This window comes from Pleurodeles waltl, chromosome 2_1, assembly GCF_031143425.1.
Source record: "Pleurodeles waltl isolate 20211129_DDA chromosome 2_1, aPleWal1.hap1.20221129, whole genome shotgun sequence".
NCBI lineage: Eukaryota > Metazoa > Chordata > Amphibia > Caudata > Salamandridae > Pleurodeles > Pleurodeles waltl.
In genome coordinates this window covers 281,729,099-281,750,076 of record NC_090438.1, presented here as the reverse complement: position 1 = coordinate 281,750,076, position 20,978 = coordinate 281,729,099, and the positions used below count along the sequence as shown (strand labels likewise).

General features: G+C 44.5%; 1 protein-coding gene across 2 annotated transcripts in view; it reads left to right on the top strand.

The window, feature by feature from the left end:
- Positions 1–20,978, top strand: part of ADGRG4 (adhesion G protein-coupled receptor G4) — a 1,350,632-nt gene that overhangs the window by 1,176,820 nt on the left and 152,834 nt on the right. The window lies entirely within an intron of this gene.

Genomic DNA, 20,978 nt, shown 5'->3' with positions numbered 1-20,978 from the left:
CAGAATGGAGGTGTGTCCCCGACAAGCACACACATAAATTTCCTAAAACAAAGTTCATGACACCACCAAATTCCAGAGGCTGTAATATTAGAAGGCCATCATAAGCATGGACTGCGCTTGAATTTTCTACAGTACATACATGAACTGATATACAGCTGACACCTGCAGCTGACAAACAATTTTAACGTTACCTATCCGACTCTTGTCAAATAGTTACGTTCATTTAACGAATACCTAAGTCTGTCTTTTAAGGAAATGTATCATGTGAGCACCTTAATTGCCTAGTTATAGTTTTAGCAACTTCTCAATGAAGACCTACAGTAACATGGCAGCTCTTTTTTCCCAACCCAGGCGCTCCTAATGTTCCTCACAGAGTCTTCTACTGACCTACTTTTCACTCTGTACTTCCCTTTTGACCTCTGCTTTCATCCAGTTCACATTTGACCAGCATCATTTCACTTAATCAAAGATTCTCTATTCTCTGACCTGTGCTAATAATGCACAAGGAATACCTTTTTATTCTTAGGGTAAATGTGAATTTACTAATGCCAACACCTCTTTATCTTCTGCCAGGTCACCCTTTTACCTTTTCTTCTCTGTATTGAAAGGCATTCCTAAACCAGCATCTTGCACTTAATACACTTCACAGATCTCTTTAAATAGCTTTTCATAGAGCACAAAACACTAAGGCCCAGATTTAGCATACTTTCAAGCAGCCCAAAGGAGCAATTCACCTAGCTGCACTATGTGAAGGGTCAGGAATGTACCATATTCAACATTATAAAATCCATTCCTGTCGCTTCCTTGCGCTGGCATACTTTGGTTGCCTAGCACCCACGCAGGCACCCGTGTGAATGCAGGAACACATTCTTGTAGAAAAACAATTCTCAGAGCTAGCACTTGTAGAAAGAGGAAAAAACAAGGAGAAATACAAATATTTCTACTTGTTACACTTCCCCTCAGGGGTGTATCATTTTGTGTAGCATTTTACCACTTATAGTTAATCTAGAATGCACCAAAATCCAGGGGTGGATGCATAGGAACACCCATGCTCCACCAATGGAATGCCTCCCTAGTGCAGAGTAACGCAAGGCAGCGATTTGCACCTATTTTCTTTGATGTGCATGTCTTTCTATGTTTTTTCTCTATCTTATAGTTGGTTCATGTTTGTTTTAATGAAGATGGTATGTCAAACTATTGAGGTCAGTAATATCAACGTGCACATATATCGACTCCTCAATATCATCAATCACATCAAAGTAAGCATGTGTAGGGAGGAGAAGATCTACTACTCTCAACTACACATCTAGCTACCGTGGCAATGCTGTGGTGTTCGATTTTGTGAAGTCAATATAAGTGCAGGTTGATATAACACTATAAATATCCTGTCCAAACATATACATGGACTGCCTCTTGCGTATGATACTAAGTTGCCACTCACTGCTCAATTTTCAACTCTGCAACAATAAAATTAATTCACCCCCCACTGCACATAAAACCATTTTATCACTCATGTCTTCCCACCTGCCCAGATAAAATTATATGTGCAGGTGTAAATTCCTCAAAATGATTATGAATCCTCTGTGAACATACCTCTCCACTCACTGTCATAAGTGTTGCCAAAACACAAATAATACACAGTTGGCAGGAAGGGAAGAATGGGGAAGAGAGAGAGAACACAGCTACTCCAGTTTCCCTTCAGTTCTCGATTAAGAGTGTAATGGTAGTAGGATACCTTCCTGGTGGTGGATGGCGTTCAAGAGAGAAGTTTGTACTGGATAGATGCCCGTACTTTAAAACCCAGATGATAATCACAAATGCACATTAATATGGGGAAAAAACAGTTACAGCATGATTTCCCAACTGAGGATACTCTTAACAGTACTTCCGCCAATAAGACTGCTACAATTGTTGCAGAAGACCAGGAGACATTCATAACAACACAGCATAAGCAACGGGTACAAGAGCCAGTATCTGCAAAAGGGGTAAGCAGAGAAAGCACAGTACAACAAAACCTTCCTAACTCCAATATGTAGAACTCAGAACAAGGGACCGTTGAAAAGAAAAACAAAACAAATGTTGGGTGACAAACTTAATCAGTAGTTGAAAGCTACAGCAAAGCACACAGTTCCCAGGCAGTGAACAATTAAATTCTCCATCTTCTTATACAGATGGACTAGAGCTAGCCCAGATGTATGAGCCCAGTTGACATAGAAATCTTCCAAAGGTGTTGAAACACTAAGGGGGTCATTCTGACCCCGGGCGGCGGCGGAAGCTGCCGGCCTGGCTGGGACCGCCAGAATACCGCTGCGCGGTCAAAAGACCGCCCCGGGTATTCTGGGTTTCCTGCTGGGCTGGCAGGCGACTGCCAGAAGGCCGCCCGCCAGCCCAGCGGGAAACACCCTTCCATGAGGATGCCGGCTCCGAATGGAGCCGGCGGAGTGGAAGGGGTGCGACGGGTGCAGTTGCACCCATCGCGATTTTCAGTGTCTGCATGGCAGACACTGAAAATCTTTGTGGGGCCCTGTTACGGGGGCCCCTGCAGTGCCCATGCCATTGGCATGGGCACTGCAGGGGCCCCCAGGGGCACCACGGCACCCCATACCGCCATTCTGTTCCCGGCGGCCAAAACCGCCAGGAACAGGATGGCGGTATGGGGGTCGGAATCCCCATGGCGGCGCAGTAAGTTGCGCCGCCATGGAGGATTCCCCAGGGCAGCGGGAAACCGGCGGTACACCGCCGGTTTTCCGTTTCTGACCGCGGCTGTACCGCCGCGGTCAGAATGCCCATGGGAGCACCGCCAGCCTGTTGGCGGTGCTCCCGCGGTCGTTGGCCCTGGCGGATTTTACCGCCAGGGTCAGAATGACCCCCTAAATGTTTAACCTAGCTATCTAGTCACCATGGGCCAGATGTAGCAAAGGTTTTTACCCATTCTGTGTCTATGGGAAAAAGTGTTTGTACATATGGCCCCATATTCCTATTCTTTATTATAATCTCCAATCGCTTTGCCTTTGTCGTAATCTCTAACCCTTTGTACCCTCACATTCCTGGCACCTTTATTTTCCACATTGCTTGCTAGCTTTGGAGGCATCGGCTAATCTGATGACAATTTGGAGCAACCAGGGAGTTACTACTGCGACCACCAGGCAACCCATTGCGACCCCTGCCAATTTGCTAGAAACCCCCAGTTCCCAATATGTGACAGGGCAGAATGGCTCAGATTGCATGTCGCTCAATAAAAATTAAAATAAGATTACACCGCTGAGGGGTGGTTATCTCTAAACAGGTCTTCTACATGAATGTCAGGTAGAAGCTTGACCACTCTTATTCACCAAGACTCAACATCAACACTGATTGAGATACTAGGAGAAAAATTAATGGGGGAAAATGGTGAGAGGAAAGAAAATAACAGCTTGGTATACAGATTGCTGAGATGATCTGAAATAATTCTCAGCAGTTTCTTGTGAAAATAATAGTTTCTTATAACTGATCTAACTCCCTAATTGCAATTCCAAATGACTGATCAGAAAATAAGCAGACAAATGTGGAAATTCCTCAAAATAATTATGAATTAAGGCAACAACTGAAGTCCCAAATATTCCAACAAAACTTCTTTTGCAACGTTAGATTCAGTTCCAACAATAGCAATATAAGTACAGCAGATGTTTGCCTGGCAGTCATTGCAAACAGTACACATTGTGGCAGGGAAGAGAAAAATAGGAATATTATTCGACAAAGACTGAATTAATCAAGAATACATGTTGTTCAACCAATATGGTATCTATTTGTGAAAATAATATTTTGTGCAACGGAGCAGCACTATAAGGCGACCATCTGACGAATCTGAGCAAAGAAATCCAGGAACTTTTGGTAACTGGAATACACCGACCTGTGACAAATTTGCACTGGAAACGAGGATACGTTCGTTACTGTTTGCTTATTATGTACATCAGGGGTTCTTAACCAAGGGTCTGCAGATCCCTAGAGGGTCCACAAAGACTACTCAGGTTGTCCACGACTGTAGAAAATGAATCATACTAGCAAATGAATTATCAGAAAATTAATAAAGTATATAGACATACAAAATCAAAATCGAAAATTTAAAAATTATCTAAATGTGAAGGAATTTGACACTGAAGGCTAAAAATTGGGGCATGGTTTACAAGAGGCCTGTGCCACTGGAGTGTCACTTTTTATGACTCTTTGGTGGCGCAGGTCTCTCAATCATATCTAGGAGGTGACGCAAAGGGACCCTGTGAGGCTTTTGCAGGGCCTCACAGATATGGAGTAAGGCAAGGCAGCACTTTGCACCTTCCCTTACTCTATGTCAAAAAGGTGTTCAGTGGGCATTGTGGTGGTTTTCCCATTCCCAGATTCCGAGATTTACAAAGATCTGTAAACCTGGGAATGTGTAAAAATTGTGCGCTTCTCCAGGGGAGGCGTAACGAGGAGAAATAACTTTATTTCACCTCGTATTTCCTCTTTCTATGTGTGCTGTATTCTGCAGCACAAATAGAGAGAGGAAACGCCTCCATTGATTCTTTATGTGCAGGAAGGTGTCCCTTCCTGTAAAAAACAATTGTGCCAAACATGGTGCAAGGGTTCCTACATTGATGCCTGGCACCAATTTGTGAACCAGTGCAGGCAGAAAGGACAGGCATGTGCCATATATTATTAATATGGAACAGTCCTGCCCTTTCCTTTTGATGCAGGGCAGCGCAGCAAGAAGCCTTGTGATGCTGCCCTGCACCAAAATGTTGTAAATGAGGCCCTCAGTTTGTACCCTTATCTTGATTCTGGGAGCAACACAAGTAAAACAAATAGAACCTAATATGTATAATTTGCGGCCTCGTTTGAAACACTGGTGTGTGAAAACCAAAAAAGCATTCATTAAGAGCAAAAAGGACAAAGTGATATACTAGAGTCTAGCAAATGGCTTCATATTTTAAAAAATTAAACTAAAACTTGGAAATCCCCAACCTTCTCATGAAAATTCTTCGAGACCGGCACCTTCCCACCAGACTGGAAGCACACCGATATCAACCCACTGCTCAAGAACCCCACCACCAACCCAAGGGAGCTGAAAAACTACAGGCCCATCTCTCTGCTTCCTTTCCCAGCCAAAGTAACAGAAAAGGCTGTCAACTAGCAACTCACCGAATTCCTCAAGACACACCAAATCCTAGACCCATCCCAATCCGGATTCAGAAGCAACCACAGCACCGAAACAGCACTGCTAGCAGCCATGACTGCATACACACCATACTAGACCATAGAGCATTTCCGCACTCATTTTCCTCGACCTCTCCACTGCATTTGACAAGTCTCCCACTCCACCCTCTGCACCAGACTACATGATGCTGACATCCGAGATAAAGCACTTGAATGGATTAGATCCTTCCTCACCAGAAGAACACAGAGTGTCAGACTACTGATGTTCACGTCAGAACGCAGAGACACATGATGCAAGTGCCTCAAGGATCATCACTCAGCCCAACGCTTTTTAACATCTACATGGCCCCACCATCCAAGATCATCAAACAACACAGGCTAAACATAGTCTCCAACGCCAATGATACCCAACTGATCCCCTCCCTGTCCGATGACCCTGCAAAGGCCAAGAGAAATTCCCACAATGGGATGAGAGCAGTCGCCGCATGGATGGAAGCCAGCTGCCCTAAACTCAACTTGGATAAGACGGAGATCCTCGTAATCGGCTCCACCCCTTCCGCATGGAACGACTCCTGATGACCCACTGCACTGGGAAATGCCACCACTCCCTCGGACCAGGGACCCAATGTGGGCATCATCCTGGATTCTTCTTATCCATGACCTGCCAAATTGATGCCGTCTCATTGTCATGCTTCCACACCCTCCAACTCCTTCAAAATATTTTCAAGTGAATCCCCTCTGACACGAGGAAGACTGTCACCCACGCACTCGTCACTAGGAAACTGGACTACTGCAACACACTCCATGCCAGCGTCACCAAGGAACTACAGTCAAGACTACAAAAAATCCAGAATGCAGCAGCCAGGCTCACCCTGGACATCCCCCGATACAGCCACATCTCCTCCCACCTCAGAGACTTACACTAGCTCCCAGTCATCAAGTACATCACATACAAACTGCTGATCCACAACTACAAGGCACTACACAACATAGGACTGGCATACCTCAACCACTGCCTCGCCTTATATATACCCATCAGACATCTCCGTTCTCCCTAGGTCGCCCTCGTAGTTGTTCTCAAGATCTGGAAAAGCACAGCAGGAGAAAGATCCTTCTCCTACCTCGCAGACTGGACATAGAACACGCTACTTCTCAAACTCAGGCAGACCGCATCACTGAAGCAGTTCAGGAAGGACCTCAAGACCTGTCTCTTCCATTGAGCAGCACACCCGCAAACAGTGCCTTGAGACCCTATGGGTGATTAGCTGCGCTTTAGAAATCACTGATTGATTGATTGAAAGTTTTTATTTTAAAGTAAATTAAATATTACACAGGTTGTGTATTTGATTGATGCATACTGTATTTTTGCGTAATGTTTTGAGGTTCAAGCTTGAAAACTTGATTCAGACAGGGGTCCCAGATTCCATTGGTAATTCAGCGTGGGTCAGCGGAAGTGAAAAGGTTAAGTGATGAAGCACTACTGGAGTGAGATTGTTGCTGAACTGTTAACCACCTTGGGATCACACATCCCAGGAACATCACAATTCGTGCTGCTGGGCAGCCCCGGTGAAGTGGGCATCCTGAGAAAGCAACTGCTGTTTTGCATGCTGGGATTCGCCTTGTGCAAAAAGCCATAGCGAAGAGTTAGGGGAGCCCATGGGCCCCCACCAAAGAGATGTGGACTTTGGGTATGACCCACTGCATGGCAGTAGATCGTTCCATGTATTTGGCAAGGGGCTTCCCTAAAAGTTTTCAGCAAATATGGGGGGCTGGAGAAAAGATTGTGGATTGTTATGGGAAAACAAAAAAACTCTGAGATTTTCCACTGCAAATAACATGGGTCCGGTTACTGAACCAAAATATAGAATGTATGCCCCCACCTCCTCCAACCTGCGGACCTGAATGGAGGAGAATAACCTGATAGCTACTGAGACAGAGGCCGAAAGTTGATGGATTCAGTAACCCGCCTTCAGCCTAAATGGACCTCCCCTAAAGTCTATTTCCATTTCTATCTTGGTATTTAATAAAGCGCATGGCTGCCAAAGGCTTCCCAGTGCTACTGCAGGACCAAACAGAAAAGAAACAACCATCAAGAGACCTATAGAGGGAAGAGAATAGTTTTCAGAGTGTCCTGAAAAGAGAATTCAGAATCTACTGACCAAACTTCTTTCGGGAGAGAATTCCACAGTTGGGCAGCCCTAAAAGCAAAGGATCTACCTCCCCATCTCGCTCTTTTATAGCGTGGTACCCTAATCAGGGATGCAGAGGAAAATCTGAGCAAACGTTAGGGGATATAGGGAGTGATAATCTGTTTAAGAAAAGCAGGACCTTTGTTGTGAAGAGCACGATGAACCAAACAGGCGGCTTTAAACTGTATACGCTGTTCTACAGGTAACCAATGAAGGGTGCCCAAGGCAGGTTTTGCTGAGATATGAATTGTGGCACCCAGCAGAAGGTGGGAAGCAGCATTCTGAATTACCTGTAACCTCCTCAGGACATATTTCGGGGAGCTCATAAACAAAACATTGCCATAATCCAACTGAGAAAGAATTAAGGCCTGAAAAATAAGCCTATTAGCCAAAAACGGGAGGAAAGGGAAAGTCTTCCTACAGGTTCTCAGTGCACCAAAGCAAGAGGAGTCTAGTTTCTTTGCATGGCATTCCATGGTGAGTTGAGTATCCAGCCAGAAACCCAAACTCTTAATACAATCTTTTGACGGAGGAAGGGTATTTAATCCTACTGACGCAAGTAAGGAGGGTTGGGAGGAAAGAGAGTGTCCCATCAGCAACACCTCAGTTTTTCCATCATTTAGTTTCAATTTGCTATCCAGCATCCAACCTGCGAAATCCAAGAGACAGGAGGAAAGGAATTCTGAATTGTTGTTAGTGCAGAAAGAGAAGACCAACTGAGTATCATCCGCATAGGAGATAAGAGATAATCCATGAGGTTCAACAGTGTTTGCCAAAGAGTCCATATAGATATTGAATAACGTAGGACTTAGAGAGGAGCCCTGTGGAACACCACATATTAAGGAGAAAGTGTCTGAATAATGTGACTAATTTACAACTTGAAACGTCCTATGCGAGATGAAACCATTTTCGCAGCACTATGTAACAGAATCTCATGATCACTGTGTCAAATGCTGCACTCAAATCTCGAATAATGATAGCTGCATAGCCGCCTCCATCTAGACGGCGTCTAGCATCTTCAGTAACAGCTAGGAGGGCCAATTCCGTACTATGAAAGGGTCTAAAACCCATCTGGGTATCATGAAGGCTGTTGTACTTCTCCAAGAAACCTGACACCTGGGAATTCACAAGTTTCTCCATAATTTTAGAGGTCATGGGAAGACGGGCAAGTCTTGACATATTGGTGTATACTTTCTGGTAGCATTTGACTGTTGTGTACTTTCTGGTAGCATTTGACTGTTGTATTGTTACCAAATGGGAAAAAACATATATAAGTTATTGTTGCACCTGGTCCTTTTTGCAGGGTCATCCACAATCTGTTTGCCTCCTTCCTCCTAATTTTTCTGACCAGGGCACTTTACCACTGCTAAATAGTGATAAAGTGCATATGCTTTCTGTGTAAATTGTACTGTTGATTGGTTTATCTATAATTTGCAAATTTGATTTAGAAGTCCCTTGTAAAGTGCATCAGGTGCCTGTAAATCAAATGCTACTAGTGGTCCTGCAGCACTGGTTGTGCCACCCACATTAGTAGCCCTGTAAACCTGGCTCAGACCTGCCACTGCAGTGTCTGTATGTGCAGTTTTAAACTGCCAATTCGACTTGGCAAGTGCACCCACTTGCCAGGCCTAAACCATCCCTTTTACTACATGCCAGCCACCTTAAAGTAGGCCCTAGGTGGCCCCTGGTGCAGGGTGCAGTGTATGTTTAAGGTAGGACATATACCAGTGTGTTTTATATGTCCTAACAATGAAATACTGCCAAATTCGGTTTTCACTGTGCAAGGCATATCTCTCTCATTGGCTAACATGGAGGCTGCCTTTAAATATCCTTAAAGCGCAGATTACCCTTTAGACCAGATAAATACATGGAGGTTAGGGTCTCTGAACTCACAATTTAAAAATACATCTTTTATTGAAGTTGGTTTTTAAATTATCCGTTTGAAAATGCCACTTTTAGAAAGTAGGCATTTTCTTGCTTAAATCATTCTGTGACTCTGCCTGTTTGTGGATTGTCTGTCTGGGTCAGTTTGACAGTTGGGCTGTTTTGCACCTCTCTAGACAGTGACACAAAGGGGGCGGGTGTAGCCTGCATATCTTGATGAGCCATCTGAGCTAGAGGGGAGGGAGGAGTTGTCATTTACACCTGAAAGGACTGTGCCTGCCCTCACACAATGCAGTCTCCGACCCCCTGGTGTGTGTCTGGGGCCTTGCCTGGACAAAGAAGGATCTGTCAAACACTTGAGACTTTTCTTTGAAGTTTGCCAATTTCAAAGGCATAAAGGGGTATAAGAGGAAGACCCAAAACCCCAAACTTTTAGAGTCTTTCTGGAATCAAGAGGAACCTCTGATAAGGAGAAGAGCTGGAGAGCTGAAGGAGGAGTACTGTCTCTTTGCTGTGTTGCTTTGCTGGACTGACCTGCAGTTGCTGCTTCTGCCTGAAAGGAGTGCAAAGGGTGAACTTTGCTGTGTGTCCTGCTTCAGAAAGTTCTCCAAGGGCTTGGAGTAGAGCTTGCCTCCTGTTGGAAGTCTCAGGGACACCAAAGACGTCAGTTTCCTCGATCTGCAGCACTGGGAACTGTGTGTTTTGTGCTGTTCAAGGGGAGAAACCACTGCGACGCCGCCAACGACATCGCTGGCCTGCACTGGGACCTGCCGACGCCACATGGTGTCGCATTGCCCCACTTGGAACTGCAACCCTGGTTTCACCGATTCCGTCATTGGATGACGTCACCGAACCGCTGCTCGCACCGCGACCTGGGGGCCCCGCACTCTGGCATCGCCTGCTCACACCGCAGCCTGGGCATCCACCACAACGTCGCTCCTGCTGCCGCTGCCACTGCCTGCACCGTGACCTGTGGACACCGCTTGTGAGGAGCACCAAGCACCGTCCCGCACCGCAGCCCCGGTCCACCGACACCAGCACCATCGACTCCAGTGTCGTCACAGGCATCCCTGCCTGCACCGTGGCCTGTGGACACCTCTCATGAGGGTCACAAAGCACCGTCCCGCACCGCTGGCATGGGCCTACCGACAACACACCTTCAGCAACGACGACACCGCCCACTTCACAGCGCAGTCCTGGTCTCACCGACGCCACTGGACGCTGTCACCAAGCCGCTGCCTGCACCATGACCTGTGGCCACCGCACATTGCATCGTCCCACTTTGCACTGCAGCCCGAAGCCATCCACGCCAGCGCTCCTGACTTCATCAGCCCGGATTTTGATCTGCAACGCATGTGACTTCAAGGGCCTGACGACTCCCACAACATCTCCGGAACTGACACGAGGATCACGACACCCTGCACATCCAAGGTACTGTTTGAGGGTCATCCCAACACCGTAGCTAGCCCGTGAAGCTGCGGCCAGCCTGAACTGTTGGTTTTGTTGATCACAAAGCTAGGATAGCCCCAGGTGGAGCTATCGACTTCAAGGAACTGTATTTTTAAGATAAACCTTACAAAATTTGTATCTTTATTACTGTATGTTTGATTCTTACCGTTTTGGTCTTTTTTTACACAGATAAATATTGGCCATTTTTCTAAAACTGGTGTGGTGTCCTTTTGGTGTGTTTTCACTTATTACTGTGTGTTATGTGCAAATGCTTTACACATTGCTTCTGAGATAAGCCTGACTGCTCCTGCCAAGCTACTGAGGGGGTGAGCAGGGGTTATCTGAGTGGGTATCTCCCTTATCCTGACTAGAGTTAGGGTCCCTACTTGGAAAGGGTTCAACCCGACTGCCAACTAGAGACCCCATTTCTAACAGTTTTTAAAAAAACTGCTGATGTACGCAATGAAGAAAGACTAGTACACTGTCTGGAGCTATTCAAAACATGGTGGTAAAAAATACTTCAGAGATTCAAGTTCCTTCTTTATGTTGATTATAAATACTAACAACAGAGCATACAAAGATGGAAAAAAACTTCTCAGAGGAAGCACACCAAGGAAATGTTGCTGAACAGTCGAATAAACCATTGCTGGAGCATTTTTATCCTTTGCAGGAATCAATGCTCATCGAGGCCGACAGAGCTTTGGACCCAGCTTAGATTGTGGTAAAACCACTAACACAATTTCAATAAATACCCAATTAAATTACACACCATGACCAATGTGAAAACCCTACCATGACTGAATTAAGGATTAACATGCATGAGGCAGAAGACATGCGGGCAAAAGACAAAAAGGAAAAAAAGGGCAAAAGCAATTTGGAAAAAGGAAATCACTGGCAAAAGGGTTCTAACTAAAATGGGCAAAAGATAGATAAAAAGGGAAAGCATCAGCATTGTAGAAGCTTGGTCAGGGCCTTTTGAAAGGGGTTAGGAAAAAAATCTCGATGTCTCAGCGGGGCATCCCAAAGGGGCAAGCAGAGAGGAGATTCCTCTCCGAGGGCCTCACCATGCGGGGTTCTTCATCAGTAAAGGTTCAGGAATGCAGGAGATTGGACATGTGATCAAAGTCCAACTGGTCATCAGTATTAAAGTTCATAAAGCAATCAGATTCGCTCCAAAAAGCATCCCATATTACTCTGAAAGGGCATCATCCAATAGTAATCGATCCCACAACTCCAGGTTGCAACCTTTACTTCCATTTCCAGATCTGGTCATGGGAACCTCATCAATCCATGTAGCGCCACACAGGGTTGAAATATTCATATAATTTATTAGTCCATCTGTTCAGGATGTTCCAATTCCAAAGACACAGTTACACTTTCTCTCTATGTCTAAACAATAGGGCCTATTAAAGCTAGTCTTCTCATGGAAACGAAGTCCAAAAGAAAACGCATGTTATAAAAAAAGAATCAACATTTCCTACACCATCACAAACTACAAGTTTAAAGGCCTAACTTACACTAACGCAAGTGAATGTAAGCAATAAATATACTTAATGAGTTTTAATAAACACTTATTTAATAAGCAAACGTATGAATCCATCATTAGTAATGCTTTAATAATATGTATGTTACATTAATTTTAAATGAAAAAGAACTTTGTTAATGCGTTTCGATTGCTATAATGGAGAAGAACATTTCTTTCATTTCGCACCGATTTTTAATTCATTAATCATTAGAAACACAACATCGTTTCAAATTATCCTGTTATTCTAAGGCCTAAATTATAACACCATATCATTTAAATCTTGCAAACACTGGATTTAATTCAAATACCACATATGTCGAACTCTACAGTGTAAATTAATCCACATTATTAAAAGCATGGCAGTGCAATTTCTACATTCAAACTATTAGTATTCTGATTAACATAAGGCATAAATGGTCACATATTGATGTTTCTGTGACATGAAGGACAGCACTAAAATGTAGACTACATCACCATCAATCTGATTCATTAAATTGAGTTAAATATTCAAAAATTGCATCCTCCAATTTAATCCCAGCAACCAATTATGATGGTTTTCAACAGTGGGAGGGTGTGGGTGAGCTCCGCTATGCAGTTCCCATGCATGTGTTAACAGGTACATACTTTAATGCATGGCATGTTGTACATATGTAGGGGTGGGACCGGTTGTGTTGGCGCTAGAACTGGGAGTAGAAGCCTGGCAGAGTGCAGTTACATGCTGTCAGTGACTGCCGGTCCTCCTTTCAGCATCGACATCATTGGTGCCATTATTTGTGGCCACAGACACTGCCGCCCTATGAGCTGGAAGCATGGTTGCCTGATGACATGTCATCTGCAGCATAGGTGCTGGAAACAGCGGTGAGGGGTGCTGCAGCACCCCCAAAATAACTACGATGGAGTTCAGAAGCTGATTGAGCAATTAAGATGCCTTTAAATTTTGTTTTTACCTTGTCACAGAGGTCAAATGTTAGGCTTGGTTTTTACCATGAAGAACAGTCTTTACATTTCTTTCTCTGACTGTAAAGTAAGAGGTACTTTGTTTGTGAACCATTTGCTGAATGTGAAAGGAAAGACTGTGGGATAGTAATTTGTTTTCTAACACAAGAAAACTTGAACTGTACAAAGATGTAAACATTTATCAGCATTTTAAAAACCACACATGAAGCACTTTATTTTGTAATTTTTAAGTGTTATAGAAACAAATATTTTAATGGCATTAAAATAAATCAGAACATTACTTGTTGAAGTGGAAATGATAAATAGTCACTGAAACCTGATTTCCACAAATTATCATTTGTACACTGGCTAGTTTTATCAGTGAAACTACATGTCTGGGCAAAGGTAATTTCAATGTAAGTGACAGTGCGGTACCACATCGTGGTTTAGTAATATATTTGCAACAGTGAGCTTCAAAATGCATCAGCAGGTACATACTAAACATTTACCTCTCTCATGCTGAATGGGCATGGCTCATTTGCTACAATTGTTTTTTGTATGATGCTTACATTTTTTCACAATCTCTATGACTTCAATGACATAACATTGATGGCAGGACCCACACTCTGAAAATGGTTCCAGCACCACTGATCTGAGCTGCCCATGTCTAGCAGTTCTGGGACAGTGTATTGATTGTATGAGTGGGACAGGATAGCATTAGAAACAATCACTACAACGTATTTTAGTGCTAGGAGAATATTTACCTTTAGTTTACTTTTGCCCTGCTCTGTAATTCATAGATTGACTGTGATCACTGTCACACACAAAACACACCAAGCACCATTTAGCCAATATACAATATATGGGTCATTAGGAACAAAAATTTGTCATTGTCACTAGGCCATTTAAAGAAGCATCAATGATATCTGTCCAAATTGCCAGCTATGCCATTACCATAAAAAATCAGTCAAGAGCATACTATTTTCTGACCTCGCTGACAATGGTCAGAATGTAAGAGTGAAGAATAAATTAGACCCGCGGATCAAACCTGGCAGTGATAGCACGTTCATCAGATGCTGAATGGAGATTCATACAGGCACCTCAACTAATGAGTTCCATAGGGTAATAAAGACTCGCAGAAGCTGGGGTCTTTCCTCATCACTTACAGTAGTTTAACATGTACAATGTATGCAGTAGTGTGAAGTAGCTATGGTACATTTCTCCTATACTATCAATAGTTAATTTGAAGGGTACACTGTGTCCAAAACTCAGTAGGATGGAAGAATGAGTTGTCCCAACAGTGATTATGGCTGATGGCCTGCAAATCAGAGTAGACATAAAGTGAGCATGATCATCAGCCGAGGCTCTTGCCTGTTTTCTACTCATTAAAGATCTTTTACTAACATGTTGATATCATTCAGTAAGTATTATTGTTTAGAACCTTTGCATGCATCAGAGTTCTTTTGTGAGCACTTGTGATTCTTAGTGTTAGAAAATTGCATTTCTGGTCATCAGAGTATGCACAATGCACAAGCAGGATCCACAATCCTAGCCAGGTAAATCAGATAAACACTAAAAGATAACCTGTACTCACCCTATGATAGATTGCAAGAAAGCAGGCAGGCTTATCAAAACAGGCAATGTGTGAAGTATTTGTGCAACACAACATACAGTAACACAATGAAAACAACACAAGATGACTTCACACCAGGTTAGAAAAATAGTCAATAATTTTAGAAAATAAATCAAGACCAAAATGACAAAAATTCAAGAAGTAGAAGTTGAGTTATGAATTTTTAACGAACAAAAAGAAATTGAGCACTTAGAAACAATAATACCAAAGTCAACAGTTTAGGCTGACTGTGATAGAGGGCAGGCTGATGTCAAGAGCCACACAGGCCAGGTGAACAGAGTACCTTGATACTAGTCACAACATCGAGATGCACGGTGCAGACGAGTGATGCAGCGATGTTGTGCCCGCAGTCAAGGTGATGCATTTATTTTCTTCACGCAGTGGTGGTGATACATTGTTTCCGAAGTTTAAGTGCCAAGCTAAGATGCTTTGGTTCTGGAAGTGCGATGCATTTGGCTTTTCCACACAGTCAAGGGGAGGCGTTGATCTCTCCAAGCTGCTGCATCGACGATACGCTGTTCTGAGCAGAGGGCTCTAAAGGCAATGCGTTGGTTTTAAGAGCGATGCACCAGTTCTGCTTCCACAACAGGGTTGATGCACTGGTTCTGCTCCAAGCAGACTGGTGATACTTGAATGTTTATGGTGCAAGTATATGGTTTCACTTCCAGTGAACCGAGCAAAGGAGCACCGGTGGAGACTTTGATAACCCTGAGTTTCAAGCAACAGGAGGCAAGCCAACAAACCCTGGGAGATCACTTTGGGGTGCGCTTCCACAGCAGGGTCAGAGAGCAGCAGGCAGTTTGAAGCACAGTAGAAAGGCAACCCTTCCAGGTCAGCAGTCCAGCAGAGTAACAGTCCTTGATGCACCACAGCAGTTCTTCTGACAGAGTCAATTTGGAGGTCCAGAAGTGCCTGATTTGGTGGAGCCAGAGACCCAGTACTTATACTCAGTTGTGCTTTTGAAGTGGGGGTGACTTCAAAGAAGGCTCTTTAGAGTGCACAGAGGCCCTATCATCTCAGCCCTGGCTCCAGAGAATCAGGAGAGGGTAATAAGCCCTTTGTGTGGGGACAGACACTACCTATTCAGGTGTAAGTGTCAGCCCCTCCGTTCCTGTCTCAGAGGAGCCATCGGAATGCAGATGAGTGCTCAGATACCTAACCTTCCTATTTTTCTGGCTGTCTAGAGGAACTGCACAAAACGTAGCTGCTACCTACCCTAGACGTGTATTGGAGACAGGCTGTAGGCCCACAGAGCTGTGGGAGCTGAGAAATATCCACTTTTTTAAAGTGGCATTTCTAAAATAGTAATGGTAAATCTGATTTTATCAGTAAAGAGGATTTATCCCTACCATTCCAATGATATGAAACATGATATAGCCACTTCTTCTCAATCTGGAATTACAGCTTAAAAGTATAATAAGAGATTCCCAATGTTAACCTATAAGAGGAGTAGGCGTCCCAGTGGTGAAAAACGAATTTAGATGTTTTTCATTACTAGACATGCAAAACTTATAAGTGCATGCCATACCCTTTACTTGCACAGCATCCTTCCCTATGGGCTATCTAGGACCTACCTTAAGGGTGACTTATGTGTAATTAAAGGGCGGTTTATGGCTTGGCAAAGGGGTTTAAATGCCAAGTTGAAGTGCCAGTAAAACCTCACACACAGGCTCTGCAATGGCAGGCCTGAGGCATTTAAAGGGCTACTTGGGTGGATGGCACAATCAGTTCTGCAGGCCCACAAGTAGCATTTGATTTGCGGGCCCTGGGCACACATAGTGCACTGGTCAAGGGACTTACAGGTCAGGTAAATAGGTCAGTTGTGTATAAGCTAATGTTAACATGCTTGAAGGAGAGAGCACTGGTTTGCAGTGGTAAAGTGCTTGGATTCCTAAAGCCAACAAAAAACAAGGTCAGTAAAACAGGAGGCGAAGGCAAAAAGGGTGGGATGACCCTTAAGAGAGGGCCATTTTTCAACACCTAGGTTATGCAATGTCACTTCCTGTGACAATATGGGGGAGGGTCTCCAGGGTCAAATAATGTCACCAGTTCAAAGGTCTTGTGATGTCACATCCTGTGACTGTGATGTCACTTCTGCTACACTTCACATTTTGGTGAGTCAAGATCCATGCATCTCATGATGCATTACTGTACCAAGGAGCACAGGAAGCATAGAGGAACACCTGCCAATGTTTGTAAAGGGAAAGTGGATCATAGAGGAAAGACAGAATGAAGTACATAATTTGTGTGAAATGTTATTGGGATGGGTGTGGGGAAAATGAAGAGGGAATAGGGAGCCAATGACACTGATAAAACTAACAAGACGTGGAAAAGGAGTAAAGGAAGAAAAGGGGTAGTGAGAGTGTTAGACTTTTCATCCTTGGCGTGGTCTTCCTTACCTTTTTGCCTCTGTTCCCCAGGTTGTTGATGTGTGCTGGACTCTGATTTTGCTGTTTTTGTTACTCTGGGCACTTTACCACTGCTAACCAGTGTTAAAGTGCAAGTGCTCCTTTATAAAATGTGTATGCAATTGGCTTATCCATGATTGGCATATTTGATTTATTAGTAAGTCCATAGTACAGTGCACTAGAGGTGCCCAGGACCTGTACATCAAATGCTACTAGTGGGCCTGTAGCACTGGTTGTACCACCCACATAAGTAGCTCTGTAATCATGTCTCAGACCTGCCACTGCAGTGTCTGTGTGTGTAGTTTTAACTGTAAATTCGACTTGCCAAGTGTACCCACTTGCCAGGCCTAAACCTTCCCTTTTCTTACATGTCAGACACCCCTAAGGTAGGCCCTAGGTAGCCCTAAGGGCAGGGTGCTGTGTATGGTTAAGGTAGGACATGTGTTTTATATATCCTGACAGTGAAATATTACTAAATTTGTTTTCACTGTTGCAAGGCCTGTCACTCTCATAGGTTAACATGGGGGATACCTTTAAATCTGATTAAAGTGTAGATTCCCTTTGGGAGCGGATGGATATGTGGAGTTTGGGGTCTCTGAGCTCACAATTTAAAAATACATTAAGATTAAGATTGTGTGTTTGAAAATGCCACTTTTAGAAAGTGAGCATTTTCTTGCGTATACCATTTCTGTGACTCTGCCTGTTTGTGTATTCCCTGTCTGGGTCAGTTTGACAGTTGGGCTAGTTGCAACTCACACTACACAGTGACACAAAAGGAGCTGGGGTGTAGTCTGCATTTCCTGATGAGCCATCTGTGCTAGGAGGGAGGGAAGGAGTGGTCACTTACACCTGAAAGGGCTGTGCCTGTCCTCACATAATACAGTCTCCAACCCCCTGGTGAGTGTCTGGGGCCTGGCCTTTGCAAGGCAGTATTTCACATTCACAAGAGATTTTAATTTGAAGTAGGCCTACATCAAAGGAGAAATTGGCTATAAGAAGGGCACCCAAAACCACAGACTTTAGAAACACTTCTGGAAACAAGAGGAACATCTGCCTAGAGAAGAGCTGAGGAAGAAGAGCTCCCCTGCCTGTGCTTTGTGGAGCTATCCCACAGTTGCTGCTTCTGCCAGTGTAAGAGTGCAAACACTGGACTTTGCGTGCCTTCCATCTTGAGAAGAAATCTCCAAGGGTTTGATTTAGACCTTACCTCCTGTTGTTTGAAGTCTCAAGGACAGCAAAGACTTCTCTCTGCCAGCACCTGGAGTCTCTGGAGAGACTCCTACCCTGCCAGGTGGTGCCCATCCAGTTCATAGGACCCTGAAAGGAGAAGCTGGCAGCCTAATGAAAAGGAAATCCACGCACAGTGCGTGGAAAAGATCGACGCGACTCCGATCTGCGGCTGAAGAAAAGACGCGTTGCTGGCTCAGCAGCTGAAAATCGACGCTCACCGGAAAAGAGACAGAAGAATCGACGTACGTAGCAGGAGAAACAACGGCCAGCATCGCTGACGGAGGCTGGGAGATCACAACCCGTGCTGCAGGGTTTTCGGATCATTGTGCGGCTGGATTTCTGACTCAAGTACCGCTGGGCGTGTAAAAATGACACAAGGCCTGCCTGGACGCTAGAGTCTGACCAGATCGACACGTCGCTGTCCTGCAGGGAGAAGAAATGACGCAAGGTCCCGCTCGTGAGCGGAATCAACGCATCGCAAGCCCTTTTTGACGCGCACTCACCCATGCGGGGTTATTTTTGACACACCCTAGGTACTTTTTCACGCTAACAGCGTTAATGTGTATTTAAAACTACTTAAAGACTCTTTTTTGCATTTTTATTAATAACTTTACTTTGTATGGTGGATTTTTGTCGTTTTGTTCTTGTTTTGTTTAGATAAATATTTCCTGTTTTCCTAAACCTGTATGGTGTCATTTTGCAGTGTTTTCATTAAGTTACTGTGTGTGTTGGTACAAATACTTTACACCTAGCACTCTGAAGTTAAGCCTACTGCTCTGCCAAGCTACCAAGGGGGTAAGCAGGGGTTAGCTGGGGGTGATTTTCTTTAACCCTGACTAGAGTGAGGGTCCTTGCTTGAACAGGGGGTAACCTGATTGTCAACCAAAGACCCCACTTCCTAACAGAGAGTAAAAGAGATATCAGACTTTCAGACCAAATGTTTAGGGACACTTACCTGCTTGGTGTGGGACGGGTGCTGAGGACTCCATTGCTAAGCAGCCCACAGCAAGACTGCCTCCCTGAGCAGACGCCTGCCCATTTCAACACCCACATTCTCCCACAGCACGGAATGCGAAGAATGGGCCAAGAGCGGGCCCATCTGTGCCCGTCCACAGCCGTTCAAGGCTGGGCTGGACCACCTCTCGTGGTAACTTCATATTTTCACCAGGTTATTGGTGAGCAAGTTTCTTTACACATAATTGGGTTAGGTGTGCACTAACCTGTGCCTGTGTGATGGCCTCATTACTTGGGCCTTGAGCTCTTAGAATTTCTGGATGGGAAAGAGAAAGCAGCAAGGTGGCAAGGACCAGATGGGGGCAAGCAGGGAGACTCTTAGTACAACTTTTGACTCTTGCCAAAAGGAGGCTTTTCCATGAAATTAATGATCGTCAAAGAGCCCTCATCCCCATAATGAGGTCTCCGTGTGGCCTGAAGATGCTGCAGATTTGATGGGATGTTCTGGGCCCCCCGACCAAGAATGATAACTCACAGTTAGGCGTGGAGCCTCACTGCTTCGCAGACAGAATTATCAGCCTGCCTAATCTGCCTCTCAGGGTAAGAAGCCCTCCATTAAAAAGAAAGCGACAAATGAAAAGAACTTGGAAAAAGCCAACCATTGGTACAGAAGGTGTTACCTCGGAGTCTTTTATGGAGGCTTTCATTGATCCCCTCGCACGCCTCTTTTGGTGCATAATGATCGGGATCGTTTGCCACTTGTGGATAATTTCTTAGAGCAGATAAAGGCTTTGGTGGAGTTATGCTTGATTCCTCTGAAAGAAAAATGTTGCTCCCTGGAAGCAACTGTTACCTTGTGGGCTTCTAGACTGGGGTATTGTCAAGATCATAGGTCTGACCCTCCATGCACCAACCTTGCCTCTGAAAATTCATCAGTAACAGAGAACTCTCTGCCTCCAATGAAGTTCCTATGGACAATTCTTCTAGCCGGAAGACTTACATGAATACAGTCAGGCCTACTCACTGTGTATCCCAAACAACTAACCCTGGGATGCTGCTAAATGGAGACTCTAATAAATTGGTCCCTGTTGGGGCCATCAAGGGTGATCATCAAGTGCCTATGCGCACATGTGACCCTTTCAGTTCCCACCCACGGCTAAATCTCACATATGAATGTGGCCCTTATGCTGTTGTTCTAACAAATGTGTTGCTATTATTACAGGGAGTTAGGGAATCCATGACCCAGCTGAAAAATAAGGTTGGTCACTGGCTGGGTAAGTATTGTGCATCTCACCCTAGGGAATTTGAAGACATCTTATTTGTGAGAATGATTGGGTGGGTGCGCCCAGGTGGGCCCTTCATCTAAGAACTTGAAGGGCCCATCAGCTAAAGATGGCCCAACACCTTATCTCTATTGTATGCAATATGGCTCCATGGTCAATACAATTAGGCTAATCCCACTGGGGTTCTTTTACAGTCACCTGTCTCTGCTGGGCAACCTACAAACCCATCTTGATCTTAGGCTGCCTAGTGCCCAGCCACAAATCAGTCTTAGCAAGAGATGTTTCACCTTATCCGGACTGGAGGACAATGATTGA